This window comes from Felis catus, chromosome B2, assembly GCF_018350175.1.
Source record: "Felis catus isolate Fca126 chromosome B2, F.catus_Fca126_mat1.0, whole genome shotgun sequence".
Taxonomy (NCBI): Eukaryota; Metazoa; Chordata; class Mammalia; order Carnivora; family Felidae; genus Felis; species Felis catus.
In genome coordinates, this window is record NC_058372.1 from 97469553 (window position 1) to 97496500 (window position 26948).

Sequence of the window (26948 nt, forward strand, 5' to 3'; positions counted from 1 at the left end):
TGAATATGAATTTACGACAGAACCATTGCTTTGAACTCTGTAAGTATAAAATGTGTAACTTGTTTCCATCAATCTTAGTTTTTTGCTTTTCACATTTCTTTGGCAATTGTGCTATACCTTAATAAAAAGACCGTATGAACGGATGGACAGACAGACAGATGGCCAGCCTGACTGATAGAGGAACTGTCTCTGAGGGTGTGGGTGTATGTGAACTAGTCTGTACTCAAATACTATTGTAAAAGTTCAGTTGAGGTAAGGTATTTGGAATTAGAATTTCACTTTTCAACGTTTATTTATTTTTGGGACAGAGAGAGACAGAGCATGAACAGGGGAGGGGCAGAGAGAGAGGGAGACACAGAATCGGAAACAGGCTCCAGGCTCTGAGCCATCAGCCCAGAGCCTGACGCGGGGCTTGAACTCACGGACCGCGAGATCGTGACCTGGCTGAAGTCGGACGCTTAACCGACTGTGCCACCCAGGCGCCCCTAGAATTTCACTTTTCTATGGAAACAATGAGGTGATGTTAGGGCCCTGACTCACTGCACAGAAGCCCATGGAATTCTCAGTGTGACTGACCCATAATTTTGGTACTAAAGAACTTTAACTTTTAAATATTGTTTCTATAGGGCAAATTGTAGTTCAGTTTCCACCTGAGTACTTGGATCATGTCCCCACCTCTGTCCCATCCCCTATGCCTCACCTCCTCCAGGGCCTGGCAGTATAGGCCATAGTGAAGGGGCTGTCTGAGCTGGGAGAGGAGGGAGTTACATGATGGCTGGAAATGGCACGTCTTTATCCCCATCTACTCTCCACAGAGTCTGTTTCATAAACAGCCTGCAAGAAAAAGAAACAAGTCTTAAAGAATAGCTGTTACCAAAAAAAGAAAAAAAAAAAGCTGTTACCAGGAAACAGTATGGTGCTAAAAAAAATTAATGCCAAAATGAGACATGAAAAACAACTTTTAGATTGGAAAGCAGTGTTTCAATTCATGTGTTTTTCTTGCAAATCCTGTCCCTATTACATTCTCAACATTCCAGTCTTTCTCCCTGGGGTTGCATGAAATCTCTCAAAGCAAATGTTCTCTCTCTCTCTATTTTTAATGCGTTAAATTGATACTTGAAGATGGAGTTTTGACCTGAGTATTTTTGTGGAACCCTCCCATGCACCTTAGGAAGTCAGACCGAGAAAATCTTTATAGTCAGGAAAATACCCAGGGCACCGTCCGCAATGACCACTAATTACCAAACTTAGAAGCAATCAAGTAGAGAAAAAGGGCAACTTTTCTTTAAAAGAGAAAGAAAAATCTGATCATTGCATTTTTCTTGGATTACCTTAGCAGCGGATAGGCTTATTTGCCAACATCAGTAATAATGAAAAGAAAGATGTGGTGGGCCTAGAGAATTTTTAACTTATTTCTGATGTTTATAAAATGTCAAAGACTACAGTACCATTCTAATCCAATTTATGCATTTTCAGTGGGATTTCAGATTTTAGCCATAAGGAATACTTGAATCTTCCTGAAGTAGATTTCTTGTAGCTGCAAGTGTACAAATAACATCATATTTGAATTGCTTGGAATTCTGAAAACAAATTTAAGATTTTACTTGTAAAATATGTAAGTGAAAGAGCTCATATCCACTTATTTATTTAGCATTCTTTAAGAAACACATGGTGCTTACTATATGCTGGGCATGGTTCTAATACTTTATAAATAAATTCTTTTGATCCTTAAGAACAATCCTGTGAGATAGATAACCATTTTACAGACAGGGAAACTGAGGCACAGAAAATGGTAAAACAACATACTGAATTGCTAGGATGTACATTGGAGCCAGTAAAAGTACCCACATACTGATTTATTATCTGTCCTGAAAATAGTCTCCCTGAGTCCGTACTTGAACCTCTACTTGTAGCACCTCGTCTGGGATACAAGCACCTGAGAGATAGGGGTCCCCGGGCTCTGACATTTGGGTTCCTGACTGATAGCCAGAATTTGTGTGGCAGCAAGTCTGTAACAAGTGATCTTGTGATCTTGTAAATCACCGTCCTCAGATCTACTGACCTGTAAGACATCCCTTGCTGGTAGAAAAAGATTTTCTTTGGAGATTGAGTTTCCACCTTTTTCTTAAGGCAGAATTAAGATTTGTTTTTCTCATTGGCGTAGCAGTTCATTTTCCTGGATCACAAAATTAAAAATAATAGGGGCGCCTGGGTTGGCTCAGTCAGTGAGCGGCCGACCCTTGGTTTCGGCTCAGGTTATAATTTCACGGTTCATAAGTTCGAGCCCCGCGTCAGCCTTCTGCTGACTGTGCGGAGCCTGCTTGGGATTCTGTCTCCCTCTGTCTCTGCCCCTTCTGCACGTGCTCTGTCTGTCTCTCTCTCAAATAAACTTTAAAAATAATAAAGTCTGTCTTCCTCATTGAATGTCTGCTGATTCTGTCCAGCTTCACACTGGAAACTGCCCATCTGTTACCTCAGCAAGGCACTCAGCCCCAGTCAGACATGTCTACCGACCTGCTGTCTGTGATAACGTCAAAGTCCAGAGGACCTCTGTCTTTCCTGCCTGCCTGGGAAGTCCTCCAGAGGTTTTCCTGAGAGGTTTCCTTTCTCAGGGCTGTACTTTTTGGGTCCCCAGTGGTTGACTGCTAGTCTCTATGATGTGCCTTCTCTTCTCATCCAAGTATAGTGGGAAGGGTTCAGCATCTGGTTCTGCCAGCTTTTGCTTTGTGACCTTGAACTAGTGCTCTGAACCTCCGTTTTCTCATCAATTCTCATCTGTAAGTGAGAATAGTAATACCCATCTCACAGAGTTTTTCTGAGAATATTTGGCGAAAAGCACTTTGCAAGTGGTAGATGAAAAGCAGTTATAGATACTAATGACTAGAACCACAAAGTAATAATAAATGCCTACTCTGCTTCGCATTCTAGCGCTTGAGGAAACAAAACAGTAGATGACACATCCCAACTCACTAAGGTTTCCAGCTGAAGAGAAAATAGACACGTTAAAGTGCTAGACCCAAGGGCATGGAATTCTGGCTTAGTGAGATGCTGTGAAGATTGTTAAATTCAAATATATTCTTTCAGGACCTGAGAGCAAATAGATTGCTGCCTGTTTGGCGATCATCAAAGATTTCCCAGAAAGAGGGCACCATCTTGTGGTCAGCGGGATGAACTGACAGGAAAAAAAGTCCAAGAATCACACAAGCTGCCTATTCCGAGGCCTAGGTCCCACTCCTGGGGAGCCCAATACGCTTGGTCAAGTGTGGGGCCTCGGGCCAGTACTTGTTAATGCTCCCATGGGTTCTCATGTGCAGCCAGGGTTGATCGCTGCCCATCGGGCGCTTGCCCATGACCGCATGGCCAGTAACCACACAGAGTTGGGCCTATAGCTGGGTCTTCTGACTCCCACACCTGGAGCACTTCCCAGGGAGCAAAGGCTGCTGCTCAGAGGTCCTGGAGCCCAGGTCACTGGCACAGACGGACATCTCCAGGGCCTCCCTGCTGCCTCCTAGTGCCTGTTCTCTTCCTTCTTCCGCTTCTCATCCTTTCTTAGACTTTCCTGCCTTTGGCCCCCATTCCCACTAACAACAGAATAGCTAACCCAGCATGCTCCTACCCTGTCATTTCATCCATAGCAGTCTGAGGGAGATCCGAATATTCCTACTTTTTTATGAGGAAATGGAAGCCAGGGGTAACACAGCTGGGAAACATGTCTTCTGGACCCAGATCCTGTGCTCTGTGGCCTTCCCTGCTCCAGTAGTAATAAAATAAAAATAACAGCCCCCATTTATTGAGTCATTGTGGACCCTGATGTCTGGGGTAGGAAAGATGGGGGTGTAGGAGCATGTACAAAGGGGCTGTTCCTCACTGTAACGTGTGCGATGGCAAAGAACCGGAATCACAGTGGTTGGCAAGACTTTGAAGTCCCAACTGGCACAAAACTCTGTAAAAGGAGGTATGATCACTACCAGTCTTTTTGTTTAATGAGAAAATGGAGCGTCAAAGAATTTGCCTAAGTGGAGGCCACCTAAGGGAGTCTGTCAGTGGGGAAATGGCTAAGGAGGGTGCCCTGAGCTTGCAGGGGGTCCTCTGCAACAGTGAGAAGCAATGACCTGGATTTATGTATGGTATCATGGGCAAGCCCAAACTGTCCTGCGGGAGCATTAGATTCAGTACCATTAATACGAGTTTGGAAACCCATACATAAAATAACCCCCAATATTTTTCTAGGGCATGCAAAATCTAAATGTATTAATGGCAGATAGATTGGAGGGAAAGAATATATACTAGAATGGATGCTTCTGGAGGGAAGGGAAATGACATGGGGTGTGGCAGATGAGAGGGAAAAACAAAAGGGTGGCCTTGCATGGGCAAATGATGTCACTGTGTCATAAACTGAGGAGTATAAGCCACATAATTTGATGCACCAGAGGTCCCTAGAAAGAAGACTGGAAGGTATTTGGAATGAGGGTTTGAAGGGAAGTCAGGGGTGAGAGTGTCCCTTCAGGGTTGATTGCAGCTGCTGGGAAGGTCCAGCCAAGGTTGGGGGGTGGGGTGGGGGATGGTTGCTGTGAGTGCTACAGGAGCCAGTGGGCAGGGTCACCAGAATTCTCCATCACTGGGCCTCCAGGGAGATGCAGAGACAACAGACATTTTGGGGAATGGCAATGACTTTGTAGAAAGTCTGTGCAAGGATGGGAAACTGGGGTGCTGGTGAGAAACTGGGGAGGCAGGAAAGGCTGTGGTGTCCACACAGCAGAAGAGCTGGGTCGGGGGGGGGGGGGGGGGGACGAAGGAAGGAGGGGACTGACCTCCCTCTACTGCTGCCTTGTGCAAAGAGAAGGCTTGAATAAGTAAGGAACTTGATAAACTGTTTACTCTTTTTGTTAATGTTTATTTATTTATTTTGAGAGAGAGGAAGAGTGAGAGCAAGCAGGGGAGGGGCAGAGAGAGAGGAAAAGAGAATCCCAAGCAGGCTCCATACTGTCAGTGCAGAACCCAACACCTGAGATCGTGACCTCAGCCAAAATCCAGAGTCTGATGCTTAACTGACTAAGCCACCCCGGTGCCTCTGGACCATTGTTTACTCTTAAAATTACTGCAGATTCCAAAAAGCTTTTATTTGTGTGTGTGTGTGTGTGGGGGGGGGGTATTTATTTAACCATATGAGAAATTAAAATTGAGAAATTAAGTGTTAATTCATTTTAAAAATAATAAACTCATTACATACTACATGAATAGCATTATAAAAATAGCTATATTTTTCAAAACAAAAACAATTTAGTAAGTGGCGTTGCTTAAAATTTTTGCAAACATCTGGCTTAATAGAATATAGTCAGAGTCTCATATCAGCTTATGCACTCCATCTGTTGTGATGTGACGCATCATGTAGCTTCTGGAAAATTCAACCGTATACCTGTGAGGGAGTGACAAAGGTAGAGAATGTCTTGGTGGTATTATGAAAAATAGTTTCGATCTCACACTCACTGAAAGAGTCTTTGGACTATACTTTGACAAGGTTGAATTTTATTGCTAAAGGGATAAAGGATTCCTATGAGCCCAGTGGGGCCCAGCAGTTGAGAGCTGGTCTAGGGAGCTGGACTGGGGAGAGGGCACTGGGCATAGAGGTGGGGGGGGGGCAGGTGGGGCTAAGCCCTATGGGGATCTGAATAAAGAGAAGATGGCGGTCATTCTACCTAATGAAACCTCTCTCTCTCAAGCCAGCCCTAACTTCCTCATTGCCAACTGCAGAGCCCTGGCTTTAGCCTTCAGTATCTCCTGCTGCTCTGAAGCACTTAGTACTTCACCACCCCAGCCCCACCTTTACCGCTCTCTCTTCTCTAGCCGCCATACACCAATACTTGATTCTCCTCCTGCCTTACCTCCTCCTTCTCTGAATGCCCTTGGCTCTTTTTCCTTCTTCTCACCCCCTAAGTTCTTTCTTGAACCCATTAAAAATGGTCATTATAAAAAGACCCAATATTATACAAAATACTTTCACCCCTATCATTTTCTTCATAATTCTCTTCTTGATTCCCACAGCTACAAATACCACCCGATGCCGGTAATTCCCAAGTGTGTATCCCCACCCCTGACTTCCCCCCATCTCCCAGTCTGTACTGCCAACCGCCTATTGGACCTCTCCTCCTGAATGTTCTTTAAACTCAGTATGTCTAAAATGGTACTTCTTTCAACCCAGTCTTCCAAGCCCACAGTATCTTCTTGCAATGGTATCATCCCAGGCACTCAGGCAGCTGCAATACTCCATGAATTGGCAAGGACCAGTGATGTTGGAAAAAGAGAAGTGATAGATGTTAGAATCATGTCGATACATGCTTCACAAATGGTTCAAATAAGTGTTTGCACAGGACCAGACTTGGTAGGTCATTAATTCTTGGAATGAATAGCAAATCCAATAATCCGAAGGTGGGAGCAGTTTGAGCAAACATGATCCTAAGCCCTCTGGGCCTGTCCTGAGTTCTACGGTAACTGAATTAGGTTTGGAGTCTCCACGGGCCTCATTATTCGCCCTGTGACTGAGGATATTGGAGACTTACAGAAAGGTAGAGGCTGGCCTTCAGGAGTACAATAGATAGTTGATAGTTCTCATTCCTCTCATTCCTTCTCTAACTCATCAAATTAAGGGCTTCTTATGGTGAGGCACTCTGCCAGATGCCATGTGGGCTATAATGATGTAAATGCTTACAAAATAGTGGTTATTTTGCTAAGAGAATCTATACGTTGACTGAACTGTTTCCCTAAGGAAATCGCTCCAATTTCAATCAAAATAAAACCTAGAATTAGGCAAGGATAAGCCATACTTGTTGAATTTCCCCAAATCTTAGCTGAGACAAAGACTTTCTTCATGTTTTGGGGGACACAGATAATAAACTCAGAAAGTACTTGGGATCCAGATGATTTGGCTTATCACACTTAATTTGATTATCTTCAGCTTGTACCTCCCCTTTGCTTCAGCTCTCCCTCCACAATCCAGACTCCTCCTCTGTCCCCTACCAGAAAGGGATACTCTAATAGACATAGCCACAAAGATACCTCCAAGAACCGCACCCCCCCAAGGAAGACCAAAAAGAACCCCCTTCCCCAGCCGTGGCAGATGTTAGCAGAGCTAATGCATCATCCAGTTTGTCTTTCCTTCCAAGCTTACAAGAGGATCACACCTCCTTTCCCCTAGACTGTTAGGCAAGTCCATGTAACTAGTTCTAAGCAATTGGTTGTGAGCAGAAATGGTGTGCCCTGTTGCTTCCGAGGTGAAGCATCATCAGGTGGTTTGAAGTCTTCTAGATTGCTCTTCTCTTGCCATGGAAAACATGGAACTATATTAAGACAGTTACACCCAAGACAGAAGTAGCCTGGAGCGCTGAGCCACCACATGGAAACCCATGGTGAATGTTGCATGAGCAAGGAATAAAATTACATTCTGATAAGCCATGGAGATTTTTGGTGGTGTTTATTTATTGCAGCATAAATGAGATTATTTTGACTGGGTAGCAGCCATCCCCCAGGCTAGCTCTTTTCATTTTGGTTAATTGTCTGAGGACCTCACAGCTTCCTGAGAATTCACACTAAGGATGGCTTCTCTCTTCAGCTTTATCTCCAGATCCATGTGCTGTGTCCCTGGGAGGATGGGGGTATGACAGCTTATCTCTATATTCTCCCAAACCCCAGCATTTGTACATAAGCCATGACTGTCCTTACCAGCCCTACCTCATTCCTTAACTTTAAGTACTTTCCTACTTTGTTTTTGTGTTCACAGTCATAGTGACAACATTAAGTGGATAGGTTTAAATTTGTTCTGTAACTTGAAACCCATGCTCGAGGGGCACCTGGGTGGCTCAGTCCGTTAAGTGTCCGACTTCGGCTCAGGTCATGATCACGATCGCACAGCTCGTGAGTTCGAGTACGCTGGGCTCTGTGCTGACAGCTCAGAATCTGGAGCCTGTTTCAGATTCTGTGTCTCTGTCTCTCTCTGCCCCTCCCCCGCTCGCACTCTGTCTCTCTCTCTCAAAAATACAAGTAAACATTTAAAAACATTTAAAAACTAAAACCATCCTCGCTTGCACTCTAGTGACAAGGAATGTTGCTTCAAGTTACTTAACGCTTGGAGTTCAGCCACCAGTTGCTTCAAACTTTAAGTAGCTGCAAGTTATAAAAACCGTCTGCTCAAGTACAAAGTCAGCACCCAGACAAAACCATCTTCAGAGATGAAACCAACCAACCAAAGACAAAAGGATACGGCCTAAAATCAAAAAGTGCTGGAGCATATGCTTATGCTGACTCCTAAGGAATTCAGTGATTTATCGGATGAATCTTCACTCATCCAGGGGCATCGGAATCCAGAGGCAACCTGACGGAAGGGCCAGGTGGGCAAGAAAGAGCACTGGTTAGGAGTCAGGAGTACATTGGAGACCCTGTATTGCGTCTAGCCACGCACAACCTTGGGTAAGTCATCTGTGAAGTTTTCCTGTGAAGCTCTGACATTTTATAATTTGATTAAATAGTGTACAGATATAAGTGGCCAATAAGCACATGAGAAAATGCTCAGTAACTCGTTAGGGAAATGCAAATCAAAACCACAATCATATATCATGCCACACCAGTAGGATGGCTAGAATCAGAGAGACAGATAATGACAAGTGTTGATCAGGTTGCGGAGAAACTGGAACCCTCCTATGTCACTGGTGAAAGTGTAAAATGGTGCGGCTTTTGAGAACAGTTTGGCAGTTCCACAAAATGTTAAACATAAAGTCACACCAAGGTGAATGAGACAAACTCCCTAGCCATGGTGTGCGCATGATCTTCCCGGGACAACACACGGACATAATGTTGTAGATGCCAAGAGGGTAGCTTGCCCAGGTGTCCTGGGAACACTGAGGGGGCTCAAGTCAGTCAAGAAGTTTAGTAAAAGGCAGAGGAAGAACAGAGTGACAGACATCGTGTGCTTAGGGAGAGGTGCAAGATGGCAAGACCTATCCCTCCTCTCCAGGAGATTAACCTGATAAGAAGGAAGAATAGAGGGCAGGGTGTGATACATACCATGAGAAATTACTAAGTGCTCTGGATATTCAGAGGAGGGAGATAGAATGACTTGAATGTTATTCTTCTGAGTGTTGACAGAAATGGGATATCAGTTGGTCCTCCTAGATTTAACAACTCATTTTTAGAACACCAAATTTAGGATGCATAGTGTAAAAACTGCTGCTAGCCATTAAAACATACCCATATTTTGCACCAGTAACCTATCATATTAAAAAAAATGTTTTTTAGTGTTCAAAAATTTTTTTAGTGTTCATTCATTTTTGAGAGACAGAGCACGAGTTGGGGAGGGGCAGGGAGAGAGAGAAACAGAATTTGAAGCCGGCTACAGGCTCAGAGTTGTCAGCCCAGAGCCCGATGTGGGGCTCAGAACCCACGAACCGTGAGATCGCGACCTGAGCCGAAGTCAGACACTTAACCAACGGAGCCACCCAGGTGCCCCGAGTAACCTATCATATGTTTAACCGAATTCTGTAACATGCAGAATGTTAAATTCAATTGCTAAAGAAATATCAGTTGATTTCTGCTGAATAGAGTAACATAGTCTGTAGAATTAAATATAATTGCTTATGCCTTTGCGGTGCGGACATAATCAGATTTAACGGCACAAAAATAATCCTCTAACCATGATAAGGTAACACTGAGTTTGGGGCAAAGGAGATGCCCAGAGCACAGGTGAGCGACACCCTCGTGTTAGGATGCCTGTGACGCAGCCCACACTCTGAGGAGGAGGGAAGGACAGCTGTGACGTGGCTGGCAGGGCACTCCTTCCGGGGCGTGCAGGGGGGACAGGATATCAACATCCAAAGCTGTTGTGGCACAAGGCAGACGGTTCCAGGGTGGCCTTCTGATGCCGGCTGAGGGCAGCTCCTTCGCCCCGTCTGGGCTGGTGCGACCAGCTCCCAGAGAAGCCCAGGGCACAGCATCTAATGCGGGGCTGAACGGGAACTGCAGCCTCTGTGTGGATTCTGGGACCTCCTATGCACCTGCCTCAGAAAGAGCTTTCTTCCCCAAGGTTCTGGGCTATCCCCAGTTTGGGCCACTGAGCTTCAGCACCATCAGCTCGGCCTCGAGGCCAGAAACTGTGCCCCAGGGTTGCATGGGTGGGGAGAGGTTGTGCTCACACCTGTCCTCTCCCTCACAGTCTGCATTTGCCTTGTTTAAGTCCCGGGCAGAGCATAGCTTCTGTTTCCGGTTTCTATTCGTGGTGGAACGGGTCTGGACTGGGACCAAGAGACATCAGCTCGGAGCCTGGCACCGTGCCGGGGCAAAGCCCAGTTCTTAATGTCCTTTCCACGGAGGGCCAGCTTGCTGTTTGGAGTCCGACCCTCTAGATAGCCACGTGACCTTGGTGTGTTACCTAAGGTCGCCCTGCCTGCAGGTTCCCGTTGTAAAATGGGTGGGGCAAAGCACACCGACCTTGCAGCCTGTTATGAGGATGAGCACGTGGCAAGGTCAGGCATCTGTTTGGTGATCATGGTCATCTATGATTCTCTTCCCAAGAGACGTGCTGGGTCACGTACCCACTCTGCTCCATTCTTCGGCCTGACATTTCAGGTCCATCAGAAGGATTTGCGAGGGGACCCCGAGGAAGCTGCCTCTTGAATTCAGAGACCCAGATGATGACTGGAGCGGTCCACTGCAGCTCCCTGACCATCAGCCTTCCTCTGCCACGCTCACTGCTGTCTGTCCGCGGCCTGCCTCCAGCCTGGCAGCACAGGTGAGCTGGCGGAGGGCCGGGCTTGAGCCTCCCTCCCCGGACATGATGCCTGCAGGGCAGCGGGACCCACTGGCACCATAATGCCATGGCAAGCAGTCTCAGCCCCTAAGCTGAGGCTTCACCTCTTCAGTGTCAGGCTCCATCGAGAGCTGAGCATGAAAGGCCAGAGGCCTTTTCAGAGCAAGGGAAACACAGCCCATTCTGTACACAGATCCTCTGAGGCCTTTGCGCAGATTCTCGAGTGGCCCAGGGACCCCACGTTAAGATGTGTGCAGTGGCCTCTCCTAGTAAGGGAAGGGGCTCAAGCGCCCACCTGCTTTCTGGAAGGCACCAAATTCAGGGTGTCCCGGCCCAGGCACTGATGCCGGGAGTGCTGAGGGTGAGCTGCCCTCCTCTCAGGCAGGCCAGGGCCCCCACGACACACCTCCAAGTGTCTGGCACATTTGGAGAGAGTCCAGCCAAATGCCAACATTATAATCAGGTTTGAAGCAAAATCTTTCATTTTTTTTTAACACTGTTTTCCAGCCATGAGCTTTCCAACGGTACAACGAAGCATTGATACGGTTTTCCGGACGATCGGGAAAGGGTAAGTTATTGTATTGCCCCCAAACCCAGTGAGCCACACGACCACCTGTGAAGCCTCATGCAGATTATTGGAGACCGTCTCAAGGCTCCTGAGTTTCAGTCTTCTGTGGAGGGGCCTGGAAATCTGCATTTTAAATAAATGCTCTCAGAGAAGCTGATGATTGAGACTGGGAAACAAGGACTTAAGACATTTAACATTTCTAGAGAAATTTGTGGGCAAATCAAATACTCGAAGTTACATCCCCGAGGGATTTCAATGTGTCTATTAGTTCTACCACCTTTTTTTCTACAACCTAAGTAAGGTAACTTTGAGAGGTGCATAGAACACAGTGATTTTTTTTTTAACTGAAATAAGAGAAATGAAACAGATTAGATTTAAAAAGAAGTTAAACTGGGGCGCCTGGGTGGCTCAGTCAGTTATGCGTTGACTTCAGCTCAGGTCATGATCTCATGGTTTGTGAGTTCAAGCCCTGTGTCGAGCTCTGTGCTGACAGCTCAGAGCCTGGACCCTACTTTGGATTCTGTGTCTCCCTCTCTCTCTGCCCCTCCCCCCGCTTGCACGCACACTCTCTCTCTCTCTCTCTCAAAAATAATAAATAAATAAATAAATAAATAAATAAATAAATAGGGGCACCTGGGTGGCTCAGTCGGTTGAGCGTCCGACTTCAGCTCAGGTCACGATCTCGTGGTCCGTGGGTTCGAGCCCTGCGTCAGGCTCTGGGCTGATGGCTCAGAGCCTGGAGCCTGCTTCTGATTCTGTGTCTCCCTCTCTCTCTGCCCCTCCCCCGTTCATGCTCTGTCTCTCTCTGTCTCAAAAATAAAAAACTTAAAAAAATAAAAAAATACATACAAATAAGTTAAACTAAAGCTGCCTTATAACCTCATACATCAGATTTCACTGGAGCCATTTCTACTTTCTTATATTCATCCCTCTCTGTCTCCCTTGCCCCCTTTCTCTTTCTATTTTCCCCCATAAGTGGATTTGGGGTCACCTCAAATGAGACTTTTATTAAACTTACCCTGTAACAAGTATTTTAAGAGGATACGAGTGGAGTCTTTACCCAATATTTATTTATAAGGGTCAGCTGCCCTGACCCTTATATTCGTGTGTGTGTATGTGTGTGTTGGGGTGAGGGGAACAGACAGTTAACAAATGCCCGTAAAAATAAACAAGAAAACATCCAGGTAGGCTTAGTGTTGAGACGAAATGGAGAAGGTGCTGTGATGGAGAGTGCCAGGCTTCCCTCGATCAGGTCAGAGAAGCTCTTGAGGAGGTAGCATCTGAGTGGAGCCCCAAATGACGTAGGGGACCAGCTGTGTGACCTCGAGGGAGGGTGTTCAAGACAGACGGAAGCTACTGCAAGGACCCTAAGGCAGGACCATGTTAGGGATGTGGGAGGAACAGAAAGAACATCTGTGAGTCTGCATCTAAAGCCCTTTTTTGTTCACTGTGCAAAATGTTTTATCAGAAACCCAATGTACCTGGAACACTGTAGGGGGGGCTACCTTACTGTCCCCTCCCGTGACCTGTGGATTGTTGAGTTTGTCCTTGCGAGTGACATGGTGAGCTCTTCCTCTTCCATCTATACGTTCCCCTGACAGGTTCTTCTTCGTGACATCTCCTAAAGGCCACTCCATCATCTTCCCTCCATCCTTTCCCCTTGTTGCAATGGTACCAAAACCGGTACCACTGAAGAGCATGCCACCTCCTCCAGGAAGCCTTTCTCAATCCTTCTCGGGAGAATGAGCCAGAACCAAGGGTCTTTAGCTTCATGCGCCCACAGCCCTTTCTTGCATTTCTCCAGCAGTTCCTGCTTCGTCCTGCCCTGGATTGTATGTTATCCCTTATTTACACATCTCTCATCCCAGTACATGAAGAAGCCTCAAGAATGAAGTCTAGGCTTTATTCAGCTGAGCCCTGCCCCCACTGGGTTGGTGGGCATCTGCGCGTGAGAGGGCTCGCTGTTGGTGGAGCCCCTCATTCCACTAACCCAGGGGCGTGGAGCACCTGAGCTTTGCTCTACCTGTGCTAGATTCTTGGGGGGACGAGAAGGATAAGGCCCAGCCCTTGCTTTTCAGAAGCTTAGAAATCTATATTGGTGGGGGAGGGGCAGGCAAGACTGGCACCCTGGAAGTACCATCAGGGGCAGTGGTCTCCAAACTGGGGGGGAGCACACACCCCAGGAGCACTTGAGCACTAGGATGCAGGAAGAAAGCATAAGCAGCTCTAGTTTGTTGTACTGCTTACTATCGATTTAGAAATAAATGAAAAATTTAGAAATAAACATTGTTTTACTGATCTTCGCTATCTGGCTTGCCCTTGACACCTCTCCAGGCCCCTTGTCAGACAGCCACAGTCACATGACTCCCCAGGGAGAGGTTGCAGCTGGAGTGAGGAGGCCTGGGCCTCAGTGCCCTCACTTGTCCTTGCTAGTGACGACTCACTTCACACTCCAGTTTAGGTGTTACAGGATGTTATCAACATGGCTACTTCTATGAAGACAAGACCTTGAGGGGCACCTGGGTGGCTCAGTCGGTTGTGTGTCTGACTTTGGCTCAGGTCATGATCTTGCAGTTTGTGAGTTCGAGCCCGGTGTCAGGCTCTGTGCTGGCAGCTCAGGGCCTGGAGCCTGTTTGGATTCTGTGTCTCCCTCTCTCTCTGCCCCTCCCTGCTCGTGCTTGTCTCTCTCTCTCTCTCTCTCTCTCTCTCTCTCTCTCTCTCAAAATAAACATTAAAAAAAATTTATTAAGACGAGACCTTTAAGTAATAGGAACTTTAGGGGCGCCTGGGTGGCTCAGTTGGTTAAGCATCTGACTTCCACTCAGTTCATGATCTCACGGTCTGTGAATTCAAGCCCTGTGTCAGGCTTTGTGCTGACAGCTCAGAACCTGAAGCCTGTTTCAGATTCTGTGTCTCCCTCTCTCTCTGCCCTCCCCTGCTCATGCTCTGTGTCTCTCTATCTCTCTCTCTGAAAAACAAATAAACATTAAAAAAAGATTTTTTTAAATAAACAATAGGAACTTTATGATATTTTGCAAATGAAATGGTGGGGAAAAGGAGTTGACCATGAAAATCTTTTGTACCACAGAGAGGTTCTGGGGTTAAATTAAAAGAATTGTTGGACTTAAAGATGAACTACACATTTTTCCTTGACAAACGGGCAAATAAGAGAAGAAAACGTAATTGTTCCAACTATGCCCGCCTTTCCTGGGATCAGTGGTTTAGTAATGGGCTACCAATGAGTATGTTTTAATGTGATACCTTCAAGGGATGGGTGATGTTTTTAAACGAGTGTGAGAAAAGAGCAGCCTTCCCATAGCAGTAGCAGCGGTACAAAGAGAGCATTTTGAACATGTCTGGGAATATTGCATCATAATAAGATTTGTGGCAAAAAGTGATGTTAAGTGTCATTAGTAAGAACTCCCACATCTGCACACTTAAAAAACAGTCTTTCAAATTAAGGGTTCATTTGTTTAAAAAAGAAACCCACAAAACACAATACCTTTTGGTGTCAAGAAGGTGGAAAAGAACCTCATAAGTGGTAGATAGAACTGAAATACTAGTATCGTGAATTAGTAAGTGCAGCGATTTATACAATTTTCCTAATTTGAATCTATAAACAACATCTTCTTCTGCAACAACAGCCTTTAAAACCAAGTATAGAAATAAACCCAGGACTAGGCCTTTGAATCATAAAGTATTACACTACAATTTTAAAAAGGCAATAAAGCATTTCCAGTCACAATCTTATTTTAAAGTTGGGAAAAAATTGACATTCAATATCATGTTCGTTTTAGGTGTACAATATGATGATATTTGTATATACTGTATTGTGAAATGATCACCATAATAAGTCTAGTTGTATCGGTCATCATATATAGATACAAAATTTGTGTGTGTGTGTGATGAGAGCTTTTAAGATCTACTACTCTTATCAAACTTCCAAATATGCAACAGTAGCATTAACTATAGTTACTGTTCTGTACATTATCTCATACCTGGAACTTCGACCTTTTGACCACCTTCACTCATTTCCCCCATCCCCAAAACCCTTGCCTCTGGCAACCACCAGTCTGTTTTCTGTATCTGTGAACTCGGTTTTTTGTATGTTTGTTTTTAATTCCCACATATAAGTCAGATTGTATGGTATTTGTCTTTGTTTGGCTTATTTCACTTAGCATAATGCCTTGAGATCCAGCCACATTGTTGCAAATGGCAAAATTTCATTCTTTATATGACTGAATACTATTCCATTGTACATGTATACCACATTTTCCTTATTCATCTATCTGCCAACTGACACATTGTTTCCGTGTCCTGGCTATTGTGAATAATGCTGCAATAAACGGGGTGGGGGGTGCAGGCATTCTTTGAGATAGTGATTTTGCTTCCTTTGGCTATATACCTAGAAATGAAATTGTATCATATGGTAGTTATATTTTTAATTTTGGGGGGAACCACCATACTGTTTTCCATAGTAGCTGTGCCAGTTTACATTCCCACCAATAGTGCACAAGTGTTCCCTTTTCTCCACATCCTTGCCAACATTTGTTATCTCTTGTCCTTTGATAAGAGCCATTCTGATAGGTATGAGTTAATATATCATTGTGGTTTTGATTTTCATTTCCCTCATGATTAGTGATAGTGAGCATCTTTTCATGTATCTGTTGGTTTCATGTAACTATATATGTTCTTTGGAAAAATGTCTATTCAGATCTTCTGCCCAGATTTTTAAAAATTCATTAATTAATTAATTTAAAAATTTACATCCAAGTTAGTTAGCATATAGTGCAACAATGATTTCAGGAGTAGATTCCTTAGTGCCCCTTACCCATTGAGCCTATCCCCCCTCCTACAACCCCACCAGCAACGCTCTGTTTGTTCTCTATGCTTAAGGGTCTTTTATATTTTGTCCCCCTCCCTGTTTTTATATTATTTTTGTTTCCCTTCCCTTATGTCCATCTGCTTTGTATCTAAAATTCATCATATGAGTAAAGTCATATGATACTTGTCTTTCTCTGACGGACTAATTTCGCTTAGAATAATACCCTCTAGTTCCATCCACATAGTTGCAAATGGCAAGATTTCATTCTTTTTGATTGCTGAGTAATACTCCATTGTGTACGTATGTATATATATACACCATATATATGGTGTGTGTGTGTGTGTGTGTATATATATATATATATATATGGTGGATGTGTGTGTATATATATATATGTACCATATATATATATATGTACCATATATATATATACACACACATCCACCATATATATATATATATATACACACACACACACACACACCATATATACGTACATGTACATATATATGGTACATATATATATATACACACACATATATATGTATATGTGCATATATGTATATGTGTGTATATACATGTATATACACACATATATATATGGTACATATATATATATATATATATACACACACACACACACACCATATATATATATACCATATATATACACACCATATATATATATGCCATATATATATACCATATATATCATTTTCCATACATATATATCATATATATGTATATACATGATATATATCATATACCATATATATCATATATATGTATATTATATGTATATATGTATATATCTTCTTTTTTTTTTAGTTTTTTTTTTCAACGTTTATTTATTTTTGGGACAGAGAGAGACAGAGCATGAACGGGGGAGGGGCAGAGAGAGAGGGAGACACAGAATTGGAAACAGGCTCCAGGCTCTGAGCCATCAGCCCAGAGCCTGACGCGGGGCTCGAACTCACGGACCGCGAGATCGTGACCTGGTTGAAGTCGGACGCTTAACCGACTGTGCCACCCAGGCGCCCCTGTATGTATCTTCTTTATCCATTCATCTGTCGATGGACATTTGGGCTCTTTCCATACTTTGGCTTTTGTCAATAGTGCTGCTATAAATATTCGGGTGCATGTGCCCCTTTGAAACAGTACACCATATCCCTTGGATAAATACCTCCTAGTGCAATTCCTGGGTTATAGGGTAGTTCTATTTTTAATTTTTAGGAACCTCCACACTGTTTTCGAGTGGCTGCACCAGTTTGCATTCCCACCAGCAGTGCAAAAGGGGTCCTCTTTCTCCACATCTTTGCCAACATCTGTTGTTGCCTGAGTTGTTAATGCTAGCCATTCTGACAGGTGTGAGGTGGTATCTCATTGTGGTTTTGATTTGTATTTCCCTGATGATGAGTGATGTGGAGCATTTTTTCATGTGTTGGTTGGCCATCTGGATGTCTTCTTTGCAGAAGTGTCTATTCTTGTCTTTTGTCCATTTCTTCACTGGATTATTTGTTTTGTGGATGTTGAGCTCAATAAGTTCTTTATATTTTTTGGATACTAACCTTTTATCTGATATGTCATTTGCAAATATCTTCTCCAATTCTGTCAGTTGCCTTTTAGTTTTTCAGATTGTTTCCTTCACTGTGCAGAAGCTTTTTAGTTTGATGAGGTCCCAATAGTTCATTTTTGCTTTTGTTTCCCTTGCCTCTGGAGGCATGTTGAGTAAGAAGTTGCTGCGGCCAAGGTCGAAGAGGTTTTTGCCTGCTTTCTCCTCCAGGATTTTGATAGCTTCCTGTCTTACATTTAGGTCTTTCATCCATTTTTGAGTTTATTTTTGTGTGTGGTGTAAGAAAGCGGTCCAGGTCCATTCTTCTGCATGTTGCTGTCCAGTTTTCCCAGCACCACTTGCTGAAGAGACTGTCTTTATTCCATTGGATATTCTTTCCTGCTTTGTCAAAGATTAGTTGGCCATACATTTGTGGGTCCATTTCTGGGTTCTCTATTCTGTTCCATTGATCTAAGTGTCTGTTTTTGTGCCAGTACCATACTGTCTGGATGATTACAGCTTTTAATACAGCTTGAAGTCTGGATTGTGATGCCTCCAGCCTTGGTTTTCTTTTTCAAGATTGCTTTGGCTATTTGGGGTCTTTTCTGGTTCCATACAAATTTTAGGATTGTTTGTTCTAGCTCTGTGAATCTTCTGCCCAGTTTTAATCAGATTTTTTTGCTATTTCAATCACAGTCTTGAGAGAGAAAACAATTTTTCAACCCTGTTAATAAAATAAAAACTGTTTATGATTTTACTTTAATTTCAGCCTTTAAGATATATTTTTCTGAAACTAATATTACATTGTATGTTAACTAACTGGAATTTTTAAAAAATTGGAAGAAAAAAATGATACATACATAAATATATATATTGGTATTATAGTGTACAAATAGATGCTACATTAGTGTAAATCTATAATTTATGTATTAAATATACATCATGTTTATTGATTGGGGGTATATGATGAAAAAAATGGAAACTAGTGGTGTGGTACTTTTGTAAAGTTTTTGTTCGTGTTATATCAGGTGTACAATACAGTGATTCAACACTTCCATACATTACCCAGTGCTCATCACAAGTGCGCTTGTTAATCTCCACCACCTATTTCACCCATCCCCCCCCACACACACCTCCCCTCTGGTAGCCATCAGTTTGTTCTCTATAGTTAAGATTATGTTTCTTGGTTTGCCTCTCTCTCCTCCCCCCCTTTGTTCATTGCTTTGTTTCTTAAATCCCCCATATGAGTGAAACCATATGGTGCTTGTCTTTCTCTGACTTATTTCATTTGGCATAATATTCTCTAGCTCCATTCTTGTCACTGCAAATGACAAGATTTCATTCTTTCTCATGGCTAAGTAATATTCCACTATATATATATATATGATATATATATATCATATCTTCTTTATCCATTCACCAATAGATGGATACTTGGGCCATTTCCATGATTTCACTATTGTAGATAATGCTGCTATAAACATTGGTGTATATGTATCCCTTTGAATTAGTATTTTTGTACTCTTTGGGTAAATACCTTGTAGTGCGATTGCTGGATCATAGGGTAGTTCTATTTTTAACTTTATGAGGAACTTGCGATCTGTTTTCCACAATGGTTGCACCAGTTTGCATTCCCACCAACAGTGCAAAAGAGTGTGGTACACTCTTATTGGTTACCTCCCTAGCATCTATTCCTTTTCTCCCACCAAAATTCAGGGTCCAGTTTTCTTTGGAGAATGCTCCCACCCCATTCTGTGGCAGCCATACATGCTGTGTGAGACTGATTCCACCCTAACTCCAGAGTGGACCCTGTTTGGCTTACATTAGTCAGAGAATCCTACCCCCTGCTTTGGGCATTGTGATTGGCTTAGGATAAGAACCAATTGTGATTGGCTTAGGGATAGGGATCAGTCTTGGCCTCACAAAGATACAAGGAAATACTTAACAAGGGCTTTTGATCAGGAAGCTTCCTTGATCTTCTGGGCATTACCAAAGGAGATAGCTCGTCTTTGTCTGGACTATGTAGCATGAAGATACGAGGTCTGGCCTGGCATTGCCACAGTCAGTTCTATAGCCTGCGGATGATGCCAACATACCAAAGGGCAAGGGTAGAAAGAACCACACAGACAAGGACTCAGAACCCTGAAGACAACATGAACTTCTGGATCAATCCATGCCTGAAGTTTTCCTTACCTTTGTTTTTTTTTTTTTTTGCAGTTATATGAGCCAAGAAATTCCTTTTATTGTGTTTGTATGTTATATTACTCAAAACATGAAAAGGCCCTGCCAAAACATTTAGAGAGTAGTAAATTTAGCTGAATTATGGGACAGAGGCATCCAAAGTGTTCTGGAATATCACTAATGGTGGGGGGTGCAATGTTTGTTAAATTAAGACTTGTTGGGGCGCCTGGGTGGCTCGGTCGGTTAAGTGTCCGACTTCAGCTCAGGTCATGATCTCACGGTCCGTGGATTCAAGCCCCGTGTCGGGCTCTGTGCTGACCACTCAGAGCCTGGAGCCTGTTTCAGATTCTGTGTCTCCCTCTCTCTGACCCTCTATCATTCATGCTCTGTTTCTCTCTGTCTCAAAAATAAATAAACGTTAAAAAAAATTTAAAAAAAAATTAAGACTTGTTCGTAAAGTTTATTCTCAAGCATAGGTAGCCTGCACTTCAGAACCAAAGCTGGATTAATGGGAAGGTCCCCATTCTTTGGGCACCTCATCTACCCAATGTCAGCAAAAGTTCACCTTGGTAAAAGTTGGCATCTGATGTTTTCTGCCTTCTCTTTTGATAACTGTACGATGTTCTCAAACAGTTTCTTTCTCCTTGTTTCATACTAAGGGGTAAATGAATCATGCGTGTAGTGGATTCTTCCTCCCATGGTGTAGATTGCAAGGGATTAGAAACTCACCCTGATTGTTTAGAGAGCCTGGGAAATGAAGACTGGAATTTGCATGTACACTTGGCTCGCAGCCACAAGATGGCAGGAAGAGACCAGTAAACACAGGCAAAGACCTGGCTCTTCCCAGCTCTGCAGAGGGCAGCCTGGGGACGCTTGCTCCACTTTGAGGAAAACACAACCTGCCAACTCACCTGAATTTCTTTTAAATTTTCTGTAAAACAGTGAGAGATGCTGAGGAAAACAAGTGGAGGCTGTGAAGTTTGATAGTGAAGGTAGCCAGTATGGAGGGATGTGTGTTTCTGCTCTTCCTCTCTTGCTCTGCCTCTCTTTCTCCCTGTGCAAAATAGGGGATCTGGCTGTGACCTCCCTCACTGCGATAAAGCAGGTAAAGAATAAGATGTGCGAAGTGCCCTGAGAGCCACAGAGGAAAGATGTATTTCTAGAAAGATGGGCATCAGACTACTACCATGTGTGTCTGACCCTCCTGGAACCTTCTGGGCGTACATAATGTGCCCTGGTACAGGGTGACTGTAGACTATGGACAGTCTCTAAATGTGTCTCCCATTCTGACATGATTCTCTACTTAAGTAAGACAGTGACACCAGCGGAGTTACGGACACTTGCCAGAAAGAGGTGCCAGAGGCAGAGGGAAAGATACTTTCTTCTTGGGGGGGATTCTAGGAAGGATGAATTTGGAGCCAGGGGCTGTGGTAAGGTCCAGCCCTATTCTCACCAAGCCTGGTTCTTGGCCTCAACTCTCCTACCTGGAAATAAAGGACTGCCTACCGCGTAAGCCCCTCACAGGGCTCAGCAGAGATGACAAGAAACGTTAATTCTGATCTGAATCGAGTTTGTATATAAGCATGTGGGGCAGTTAAGAGACGGCCTCTTCCTGGTCCTTTGTGCTGAATTTCACCATGTTCTGTCAACTTGGAGTCTAGGTACCTTATCACATCAGCCGTGGTAGGAGGACACCATCTGTGGTCAGCTGGTCAGCCAGTTTTGATTTCTTTCTGCTTCTGCAGAGTCACCCCTTCCTATTTTGTAAATATCATTGTAATTTCTTGGCATCTTAAGCTGGGAAATGAACAACAGTACTGCGGTCACTGTGTATTTTCACTTTAGTTAACAAATGCTTCTTGAGACTTTACTAAAGCTCTTTCTGTTCCCACCCCAACCCTCTGAGCGTGTTATACGTGGTGGCTGGCAGGAGAGAATGAGAAGGAACTGTGGAAGCCTCGGGAGTGATGAAGATGAAGGCACTTGAGGAGGAGGGAGCCTGCTCGGGCCTTGGCGAGTAGGTTCTCCCAAGGGATCTGTCCTCTCCAAGTACAGTGGCAGCAGCCTCAGGCCGACTCTTGGGGAAACTGGAAAACCTGGCCTAAGAACAAGCCATTCTTCTCAGGGAGTGTTTTCACCAGGCGAAAATCTGGAGGCTGGAACGAAAGGAGCTTGAGGCAGAGAATTAAAGTGAAGACAATTACAACTGTGGAACTGGCAGGCATTGGTGGGGCTGTGCTCTGGGAGCACTGGGGGGTTGCAAGCACATGCAGAGCTCAGCTGCTGACCCGCCTGAGAGGCCTGCTGGGCCGCCGAATGCACTCAGGGGCTCCCTGATGGTGGCCGTTTGCGCGGATCTAAGGGACCATGACAGCTGGCAGCAGCAAGAGTGGGGAGCCCACAGCAAGCCGGTTCATGACAATCCACAGCAACACCCGCGGAGAGAGCGATGTCAAACAGCACTGCACGGATGCTTCCAGCAAGGATGGCAGCGGCAAGGGGTATCTACACCAGACCAGGAGTACTAGGCCAGCGCTCGGCTCAGGACGCAGAGTAGACCAACCCCCCTGGTTCACGCTGGGTTCGTGCAGGCAAACAATGGTGCAAATACGAATGAAGGCCTCCACTGGCAAGTCCCGGTTTCAAGATTATTCTGAAAAATTACCCTTTCGGGAGAAAAATGTTCCAGAATTGGGTCTCATCCCTGAAGTGATTCATTTACTTTTCAGCAACCATTCCATTTTTTAGAGAAATGCAAGACTAGAATGGGAGTGGTGGTGGTTATAAAACCCAGAATAAATGTTAGGGGCTTTTGTATGTAGCTCATCTCTTTTTAAAAAGGGATATTTTTTTCCCCAAGCTGAATCTTTCCTATGACAGCAGTTACAGGCCAACTAAGGCAGGAGTTTAAAGACATCAAGCCCATCATCCACTCGTACAGAACCCCCTTGCTGATGAGAAAGTGTTGACATCTTTCCTTCGCCTAATCCCCAAAGAACAGGAAGCCAGGGGTCCCTGAATGGGGCTATAGGGCCATCAGTCAGGTACAAAATATCTATTGTATCTTTTGCCCACCTTTCTATAAACAAGGGCTTCCTTTTAGTGTCAAAACGAACTCAGGCATCTCCCATGATCGTGGCTCTACTTTATTATCCATTAATTGAGAATAATTCATAATGACAAGTATTTGTGACAGTGCTTAAATACCATTTGAAAATCGTAACACATGGATGTGTGAGAAAGTGTTTTTCAGCCTCAGGCAATGGTTAGAAGATATGGCAGAGCCATCGCAGCGGCTCCAGGAAACACAGGAGGGGAAAAAAGCTAAGACATATCCTAACCCTTAAGAAGTGTATCATCTAGCTTTAAAAATGGGCCTACACGGGGCTTGACCTTACGGAGTTGTGATTAGCATAGCACTTGGAGACTGAGAGCTTTGGGACAAGTCAGGGATTTACTTGGCACTTGACACAGCACCTTTCACCCACAGAGTCCCTCCGGAAGTGTTGCTGAATACCTGGCGATTACGGAGGGGGATGCGGAGGGGAGGGGTCACCTGTGGCCAGAAACTGTCCCAGGACCCCAGCTCCTCCACAGGTGACAGAAGTAGGTGGCTGTCTAGAGGCTCAGCCCCTGGGACCTTCCCTCAGAACCTCTCCCAAGTCTCAGCTGGTTTGAGACATGAGAACTTTGTAGACAGAAAGAGTCTGAAGTCAGCCTGGCTCTATTCCAGGCTCGTTTTGATGCTTCGAAAAGTAGAGTCCACCTTTCTACCTAGAGACTAGTCCTCTCCCCCTGGGCACCTTAGAGGGAAATGGCAAAGAAAACATAAATCAGCAGCCTGATCCTCCACAACCAGCCTAAGGTCAGACCTTTTAGTGGGGGTGGGGGTGGGGGTGGCAAGTCTGTTTTGCACCCCCCTGCCCCCGAGGGAGAGGTCCGGAAGTCCAAAGACTTCTTTTTCAGAGGGCAAAGGGTTGTCATGTGAGAGCAGGAGAGCACCTTGGCTAAGCACAGGAGAACTAGGTTGAGCAAAGTAAAATTTTGTGTTTTGCACTTGAGTTAGGGACATGGACCTGGTGACTGTGGGCAGGAAATGTAATTGGGGCATATTCATAATAAGTCATGGGTCCCCGGGAAGTTTGGCAGAACTCAGAGCTGGACCCAGATAAAGAAAATTAGACCTTCCTAAACAGCATCTCTAAAACACACTAACAAAAACTAGCAGAAAGCAGGTTGCCTTATACTAAACACCAATTCAGCAGAAATAACGGATCTCCTAAAGCTGTCGACTTTCTATGGTTAAAAGCCAAATGAGTCTGGTAACTGTATTACGATTCATTTCTGTTCTCCTTTGCATTCAGGGACACTTGGCATCCTTTATCATGGCCACAATACCATTAGGTACCCGTGAAAGGCTTCAGTAAAAAAAATGTAATTTTGTATAGCTCTGATGATCTACTGGTTCAGTGAAAGGTCAGAGCTTGCAACCAATGGCACCCTGTACGGACAGGGACTGTGGTTTAAATATCGACCGTCTCTGTGCTCAGTGATATCACAAGTATGGGAAGATTCTAAACATCAGTCCTCCTTTTCTCCCTCTTGCCCTTCCTCCCTTGCTTCCTTCTATGTTTCTTGAACATCTGCGATGTGCTGGAGATACAAAGACAAATTAGACACAATCCCTGGCCTCAAATCCCTGGCCTCACTGAGCTTCCAGGCTGGTGGGGAAATAAGGGAGATGGCTCTTGCTAAAAAAGAACTAAATCCGGTGGTTAGAAATAGGTAAGCCATGAAGACATAACAAATATCCCTGAACATGTAAAGAAGGGAAAACACAACAGCTCTGTGGCATTTTATCTGAATATTAATGATATGGGCCAGAGTTTCATTTATAAAAGGATGCAAACAGAAGGTGTTAGATAAATGCTTTTTGAAGAAATTAATTAGCCCAGTCACAGATGCTAGCACCAAGTGCCTCTGAGATTGTCTAGGCTAGCCTTTTCATTTTATAGAAGGAGACAGTGAGACATGGGAAAGTCAAATGGCCTGGGTGAGCTGAGAATGGAGCAGGGGACAGCAGCCATGTCCCCTGGGCCTTGTGCTTTTTCTCCTATATTGCTCCCAGTCTGAGCATTCAACACCCAATTTTTTCTTTTTTCTTTCCTTTCCTTTCCTTTCCTTTCCTTCTACTTTATTTCATTTCCTTTAGTTTCATCATACTTTACCCACTTTACTGAGGTATGACTGATACTCAAAAAGCTGTATATATTTAAGGTATACAACCTGATGAGTTTGGAGATAAGTATGTGCTCTCCCAGACCATCACCACCATCAAGGCCATAAACTTATTCATCATCACCTCTAAAAGTTTATTTCTGCCCCATTTTTTTCTTTCTTTTCATTACTTTTTTTTTCTTTTTTTAATGTTTATTTATTTTTGAGACAGAGACAGAGCTTGAGCAGGGGAGGGGCAGAGAGAGAGAGGGAGACACAGAATCTGAAACAGGCTCCAGGCTCCGAGGGGTCAGCACAGAGTCCATCGTGGGGCTCGAACTCGTGAACTGCGAGATCATGACCTGAGGTGAAGTCAGACACTCAACTGACTGAGCCACCCAGGAGCCCCTTTTTTTTCTTTTGTGGTAAGAGTACTTAACATAAGATCTCCCCTCTTAGCGAAATTTTAAGTATGTAACACAGAATTGTTAACTACAGGTCCTATGTTGGTAGAGATCCCCAGAATTTATTCATCTTATATAACTGAAACTCCACACCCTTTGACACCTCCTCGAAACACATGATTTTTTTTTTAAAGGGATTGAAACATAGTCTTTGTATTCAAGTAGCTCAGAGTCTGGGAGGGAAGATCCCCCTGCAAAAGGACTAAGGCTGAGCTGAAGGAGAAGGAAGTGGGGTTCCGGGCAATAAACAAAACAGAATAAACTAGTTTTAAAAGAGTGTTTAAGAGGAATCCTTTATAACAAGAGAAATGTGGTTCAGTTGGATGAGTGCAGTGTGACCTGTAAAGTTCCCTTCAGGTGGTGGAGTCTGTGAGGTGTGTGTGAGGTCAGAACCGGGGCCTGGTGCCCAGCAAGGGCCTGGGGTGGACTCTAAGCAACATACTTCTGACCCAGCCATCTGTCTTCCAGATGCTGATGAGGGGAAGCAGAGGTCAGGGATGGAGACTGTGTAGGAACGTGGAGAGTGTGCGGTCTTTGTAAGTCCGCCAGACCTGGCTTCTGGTCCCACTTTTGTCACGGCCTCTGCTGGGAAACTTCTAGCTTGTGGCTTTCATTTTCCTCATTTATGAAATGGAGAGAACATCATCCCCTTTCTGGGGGCTGTTGTGACTTTATGATGATTAAATACACAGAGAAGTTCTAGTATCGGCACTGCTTCTTAGCAGATGCTCAGTAAATCTCAATTAAATCTAAATCATCACTAAAAGAAACTAACAAAATTAAATGGTTCAACAATTTTAATTGCTAGTGAGAATGTGGACAAAGAGCGCACACATCCGGTGCTGGTGAGAGTGCAAACGGTACAACCACTTCAGAGAACAGTCCAGCGTTCAGTGAAGCGGGAGATGCCTATGACCCAGAAACTCCTCTATCAAGTACGCATGCCTAGGAACGCCAGAACAACAATGTTCTCAACTGCACTGAAATGGAAACAACCCAATTAGCCATCAACATTTGAATAGAGACACTAACTATATATAGATTATACATAGATGGAGAGCTATTCATACAACTGACTATTTGGCAACAAAAATGAATGAAGCAGAGCAGCCCATAGCAATATGGGTGAACCTCACATTATCCAGAGAGGAAGTAAGACCCAAAAGAAGACGTAGAGATCACATATGCAGTGTGATCCCATTCATATAAAGGTAAAAAAAATTTAAAAAAAGAGGCAAAACTAAAGGAGAGTGTAGGGGCGCCTGGGTGGCTCAGTCGGTTAAGCATCCAACTTTGGCCCAGGTTATGATCTCATGGTTCATAAGTTCGAGCCCCGTGTTGAGCTCTGT

General features: G+C 44.2%; 1 long non-coding RNA gene across 3 annotated transcripts; it reads left to right on the top strand.

Annotated features, from left to right (window-relative positions):
• The first annotated feature begins 398 nt into the window (after positions 1-398).
• LOC123385505 lies at positions 399-26907 on the top strand. Of its 3 annotated transcripts, XR_006598151.1 has the most exons (4): positions 4767-8460; positions 10612-10774; positions 11300-11360; positions 26408-26907. It is a non-coding gene; the product is annotated as an uncharacterized LOC123385505 (long non-coding RNA). The 3 variants fall into 3 exon arrangements; XR_006598152.1 differs by lacking the exon at positions 26408-26907 and having other exon boundaries at positions 399-8460; positions 10558-10774; positions 11300-11750; XR_006598150.1 differs by lacking the exon at positions 26408-26907 and having other exon boundaries at positions 4769-8460; positions 11300-11750.
• Positions 26908-26948: the final 41 nt, after the last annotated feature.